Genomic DNA, 6,874 nt, shown 5'->3' on the forward strand with positions numbered 1-6,874 from the left:
GGAAGGTCAGCCGCAAGTGACTGCTGCATGGGCCGAAGCGACACGTGACTCCGCCGGAACATTTCCCGGAAGCGGGGTTGACATGAGGCTGTGGGGAGGATGGGGTTGACCGGGCCGAGCTGAGGTAGAAGAAGACCCCGAGACGATGTGGACGATCAAGACCAGGTGGTGGTGGCCAGTCCAGGAGTTTATGAAGCCACATGAGGCGGTAGGAAAGGAGCCCAGCAGATGTAAGACGATCACCAGTACGCTTGGTGGAAAGATGACAGTTAGATGGACGGATGGATGGACAGAAAGACAGACAGACGGACAAACAGGCAAGCAGACAGATGGACGGAGGGGCAGGAAAGTGCTTGGACGGGTGATAGACAGGCAGACAGACAGATAGACAGAATAAAAATACATTTGCAGGACATTGAGACTGGAGACATGTTTAAGTGGACAATTAACATGTATAGAAATATTTTGGTTTGTATTTCAGCACAGAATTTTAAGTCCCAATTCAAAAGAGATCGGGTTAGAATTGGACTTTCCACGATAACCCCAGAAAGCAAGAGCAATATTTAAGTAACAATGGACATGTTTAGGAACAAATCTTTCAGTTTGTACTTCAGAAAATAGCTTTAAAGCCCAATTCAATGGAGGTATATCAGTTATAATCTGTCATTTCGGGACATCTCCTCCTCAACCCTTCTGGTACTGTAGAGAAAGTGGGCGAGATTACACAGCATCTTGCTAATTGAAAGAGTTTTAAATTACAATTGAATATAGATATACAGTAGGTCTATAATCTGCACATGTCAGGACATTCTGGTACTATAGAGACAGTGGATGAGAAACTGGCATAGCATTTTGGTGACCTGTCGGTGGCGTGCCGTCTGCTGCTGCCTGTGGACGCTGCCGTGGCTGCCAGACAAAACCCGGCCCGGCCCCCACACCCTGCATGCCCCTCTTCATCCTCTCAACTGCAGGCCAATGCGCAGGTACAGCCCGGTAATGAGCATAGGTGAGAAAGAACACTAGCGTGGTCACCTGGGATAATCAGGTTGTACATCCACCGGGGCTTCACAATCGCAGATGGTTTACCTGGGAATTGGCTCCCGAATGGTCCCAGCACTCTGCACCAGAGGCTGGTGCTGGGAACGGCGCACGCCATGACACATAACGCCAGCGTCAGGATGACGGCTTGGCATAAGAATGAGTGGCGACGTGCTTGACCTTGAGCGGGTGTATCACGGCGATGTAGCGCTCTCCACGCTCAGGTTACAATGAGGATGGACGAAAGCAGACCGTCTGAACAGGAAGGTCTTGAAGCAGCAGCCACAGTGCCTAACAGGAACGTGGTAGTTGCTCCACATCTCGTAGAGTTCAACGGCTACCCAGGACTAGGACCAATAAGCTTGGACACGCCAGACTGAACAGGTGGTAGTTGGTTGGCGCCCGCATCACCTTGTTGCGAGGATGACGATGAGTATGTTCCAAACACTCCCACAATGAAGATAATGAGGAAGGTAATGGTGACAGGCAGGAATATGGGGTGACCGCCGAAGCCTAGAAACTTCTCCAGGTAATTGACTCAACTCAGGCACATGTCCTCCATGTCATCAGCACTGACGCTAGTCTAGGGTTGGATGCATTCAACCCAGCTGGTAGGGAGTGGTGATGGTAGACCCAGAGAGGAATAACAGTTATACTGAGCCATTGTGGTTTATGGGGACACAACACCTGGGGAGAATGGAAATAATGAATGGAAAGAATAGAAACGGAAGGTTTTGCTTGTCTCAGTGGTAGGTGACAGTTAGTTTAACTGCAGTCTGAAACTAACAACATTTAGCAGTTTTGAATAACCGAGTTGGATATTTGCCTGCAGCAAATGTGAATGAGCGGAAAGGATGTAATAAGTAGGTAAAAATAATTGGCACCCTTGATAAAGATGAGCAAAAAAACTAGTATAAAATAAATAACACATACAAAGCTATATTGTATGCTCAAATACAAGTTTCACAAGTAATATATATATTTCTAAAGAAGGTTCAAAATTATTGGCACTCCTGTTTTATGAGATTGGAGAACACATTGGGAGGGATCTTAGACCATTCCACCTGCATACAGATACTTGATATATTTCCTTATCTGCGTATGACTGCTCCTCTTCAATTCAAACAACAGGTTTAAAGGGCCTGGGGTGGAGACTGAGATGGCCATTGCAAAATGTTGATTTTGTGGTAATTAACCATTTCTTTGTGGATTTGATGTGTGATTGATTCAGCGGCAGAGTAACCAGGGTTTTGACCAAATTCGTCCTGGTAGTAATGATGTGGATCTTAACAAGGGCTCCAGGATCAGTGGAAGAAATAGCCATAACATCAACGATCCACATCATATTTTAAATGAGTAGGGTTGCAAAATAGGAACTTTCAAAAATCTGGTTTTTCCAGAAATCCTGGTGGAGGCTTCCGAATCAGGAAGGAACAGAAAACAGGGAGAATAATTACGTTTTTGAGCTAACCTACCACTGGTGTGCATGGGAATTAAAGAGTTAATTTCATGTCATCTGATAGTAGCACCGCCTGGTGCTAAATGGCATTAGAATTCTGGATTGAAACTGGTGAAAGTAAGATGACATGAAAATAGAGCTTGGCACACCCACACCAGTGGCATATGCAGAAAAGTACCCTCATACCTACTTTTAAACTTATGGTGGGGATATTATGTTATGGGGATATTTTGCTCCGCTGGATGTCTTGAGGTTGTTGTTAAGGTCAAATTTATATCAAGAACTTTACCAGGACATTTTAGCCCAAACCCGGTTGCTTTGCCAGGAGGGTGAAACTTGGCCGCAAATGGAGGGTGAAACTTGGCCGCAAAATGGATTCAATCTTATAAAACATTTTAGAAAAGGCTCAGTGTGATAGTCCTCGCAAGGGGAGGATGCTGAATTATTGAAAACAGGGGTGCAGAATAATTTTGAACCCGTCTTTTTAGATTTTATTTTATTACTAGTTAAACAAAAATCTCCTCCCTCTGAGTAATGGTATTAGTATAAAATAATGTAATTGGGGATAATATATATAGTATTGTATTATTATTTTATACAGTCTGTTTTTGCTTATCTTTATCAAGGGTGTCAATAATTATGGACCTGACTGTAAATAGGATTTGTGTGGCTGTGCCATATGCTGCAGATGTCTCACATTACATTTACTTAGTCAGATGTAGAAGACAGGTTAATAATTGGATAATAGATTCATATTTGATTTTAAAATAATAGAATAATAATAATACATACACACTTTATTGAAAGACAATCAAAGAATACAGTAGTGCATTGAAATAGTACGCTGACTGAGGGACGCTTAGCGTGTTGAGTAGGGTATATTTTGTTGTGCTTTTTCTGTATGTGTGGGATCTAGTGATGTATATTTGGGGGTGGGGTTCTAATCAGAGGCAGCTGTAGCCGCTGTCTCTGAGTGGGGACCATACTTAGGCAGCCTATTGGCACTGTCATGTTGTGGGATCTTGTTACAGGTATGTTGTGAAGGTACTGGATTCATAGTTTTCCTTGTTGTGTGTTATTAAGTTCAATTAAAGTAGCATATAGTAGATTTGGTCTGACCGTCATTAACGAACGACAGAAATAAATAAAAAATAAGAGAAAGGGAAAATAAGGACGCAACAGACAGGAACTGATACACCATGATGCTACAAGGGGCACAGCATCAAAAAAGGCTTTGCCCATAATATAAGTAGTTGGAAACTGATTTTATTTCCAAAAATTATAACAAAACTTGTTACCCTTAGGGGTTTTATACACAATTTTTAAATGATTGAATCAAGTGCCAAAATATAACTTTGAAGGAGATGTGATGTACAGTTTTGTAATGAGATGCCACTTGATGATTAATCATTAGAAAAAACAACCAAGACGTATGTAGCAAGAGCAAGTATTGGTTTTACAGAAAAGGAAACTAAATTGTTGATTATTTTACTCATATTTATATGAAAGTTATGCGTACAGTTATACTGAATGAATGTAGTCAATTTAGGAATGTATTGTATTTTCCTCTGTGAGGATTAACCAAGTGAGATTTATTTTTTCCTTCTGATTTCCTGGTTGTGGATTATAGATTTTATGTGGATGGAGTAAATAATGCTCACTAAACTTTGCTAACAATATTGAAAAAATAAATACAGGTGGTTCAGTGAACCAAGATCATCATGATGGTTTACCTTGCCTAAGACCTGAAGACTTGTGTTGGCTTGCAGGAGACCTCGGTAAGGTGGATGATCTGGCTTCAGTGTTAGCCCACTAAGCTAAAACCACGATTACTCAGGAGCCAATGTAAGTCCTGAGGTCCCAGACAAGGTAACTCATCACATGAGCTTGTTTCTACAAAACTACCTCATATGTAAATGGGGTGAATAAAAATAAGAAAGATCAACAGTCCATTCCAAAATTGGCATTAAGCACATTAATAATAAAGAGATTTGCACAGAGAGTGCATGAATGTAGGATTTAAGGATCGGTCAGACCAAGGCGCAGGGAAATGCGAATGTATTTCACCAAAAACAAAAAAAAGTAAAGTAAAAAAAAAACCACTCACGGAAAAGATCCACCACTAAAGATCCAACATGTGAGCATGATCCCCAATCAGAGAAAACGAGCGACAGGGCGATTGGGAATAACCAGGGCCAACATAGATATAACAACACCTAGACTGGAAAATAGAAAACACAAATAGAATATTCTAGATAACATATAAGAGTCCCCTGAGTAGGGCGTGATAATGAACAATGTAACCTGTGATAATTAATTAAAATGTTTTAAACAAAGGAAAAGTGTCAAACAGATTTTGTTTCTCTGAATTAACAATATTAATTATAGTAATTATAATAATAATAACATTTTAATATGCAGTAACCTAAGGGTGGAAAACGTAATGTATATGGATAAAAGTAAAGATATTAATAGATATAATAAAATGAAAGTACCTAACAAAATACTACTTGAGTAAAAGTTAAAAGATTTGGTTTTAAGTATATTAAAAAAGTAAATAATTGAAAAATATATAATAAAAATTAAAAGATAAATATTTAAATTGTTTGTATTAGGCAGACCAGACAGCACTATTCATTTGTATTCTTTAAAAAATAGGATTGCCAGGGTGTACGACTTAACTGATTCCCTGTTCGGGCAGGCTGGGTGAACCGGCCTTTAGCCACTGCCGCATCTCATCTCATCATTCATTTGTTTTGTCTTGTCTATTAACATACACCTGGTTATATCCTCAGTTAGTACTTGTTAAGGCCTCTGCCCCCTTGTCCTTGTGGGGATTGTAAGAGGGAGGGAGAGAGTAGGTGATAGGGGGTGTTCAGTGCGCCGGTTTTGAGCACTGACTGTTTGAGATCAGGTAACTCGTACAAATGAACGATGTGATTTACCCTCCTGTTCTGACTCCTTCAAATCACCTATCACAGAATCACCCACCCGCTATGGGAGTCAGCGGGAGAGGAGCGGATGCCTGGAGTCATGTGGCACGGGTCCAGGAGCATCGACGATGCTAGCCAGCTTGGGAGAAGCAATGGATGGGTTCTCCAGTGTCCAACGCCCAGAGAGGTGAGAACCTGATCCGTCGAGACCAGCTGGGCGACGGATCCAGCCACCGCACACCCCAGCACCCAGAGGGATCATATATCCCGAACAGGAGTTTGACGTGAAGCTGCTCTCTGCCAGGATTCTCCTCCAAATGGAGCTCTATATTAGCAAATCGTCCCATCGGGAGCGGAAGAAGGTGTACCCTTGTTCCTGCTTTGGAAAGCTGAGTGGGTAAGAGCTCACTAACCAAGCATTCCAATGTGTTTTAGGTTATAACGTTCTGGCACCGCGGCACCAGAGTCAGGATTAAGGTCTGCGGTGGATGACTGGTTTGCGCACATGGAGAGACGTGGAAGCTGTTACGTCCACCTCTCCAACATCGCAGAGCGGGCAACGTGAGCACGCAGTGAGGCCCCGTACTGGTGATGAAGGGACCCGGAATTGCTTTGCCTGCCCTGCCAGAAGATGAGCCCGCGGTTTGTGGGGGCCGCCCAAAGTCCTGAGGAGAATAAAACGAGGTATATAGGAATTCCCCATGATTATCGTATTAACCCCTCACTCTCATGTGTTCTCCTCAGGCCGGTGGTGGCTGGGTCCGCTCCAGGATTCTGAGGTGCGGGAGGTCGCTGACATAGGGCCTCGGCGGCACGGGCCCGCTCATCGATTCGAGGGTGGGGGGGGCCTTAGACCTCGGTGGAGGGGAGGGGTAGAGGAAGGGTCCCGGGGAGGGATACTCGATCCCCCCCTGTGTGGATTTCAGCGCCATCCGGTGATGCTCCGAGTCTCCTGGCCGTCCCCGAGATCGCGTAGGAAAGGCTGCTGAAGCTGACGTAAGTGGGGTGGGGGTACTGTACGAGAGGGGGAGGTTTTGGTTTGTGTACCGGCTTTAGCACCAATCATCCATATTCATTTTATTACACACCTATATCCCTCGTTAGTAATTGTATAAGTGTCCTCTGCCCCCTGTCCTGTGGGGTGATTGTTAATGTTGAGAAGAGTAGGCTGAGCACGGTATTTTGTATTGCGGGGTATATTTTCCCAGTGTGCTGTTTGTCAGTGGCCTGTTTTGCACACTGGACTGTTTGACCCTATCAGAGTAACTCTGTACTACGGAATAAACTCGTATTTGTGATTTACCCTCCTGCGCCTGACTCCTTCAAATCACCTATCACATCATGGGGACATTCCAATTCTTAGAAAAAGAAGTATGGTGCTTAGTGTGTACTTGAGATAGAGGAAGCGGGATGACCAGCGATGTGCTTGATAAGTGAGGAATTG

At 43.3% G+C, this 6,874-nt stretch overlaps 1 pseudogene; it reads right to left on the reverse strand.

Moving 5' to 3' along the window:
• Positions 1-800: 800 nt before the first annotated feature.
• Positions 801-6,362, reverse strand: LOC123490033 (annotated as a pseudogene).
• Positions 6,363-6,874: the final 512 nt, after the last annotated feature.

This window comes from Coregonus clupeaformis, unplaced genomic scaffold (genome assembly GCF_020615455.1).
Source record: "Coregonus clupeaformis isolate EN_2021a unplaced genomic scaffold, ASM2061545v1 scaf3471, whole genome shotgun sequence".
Taxonomy (NCBI): Eukaryota; Metazoa; Chordata; class Actinopteri; order Salmoniformes; family Salmonidae; genus Coregonus; species Coregonus clupeaformis.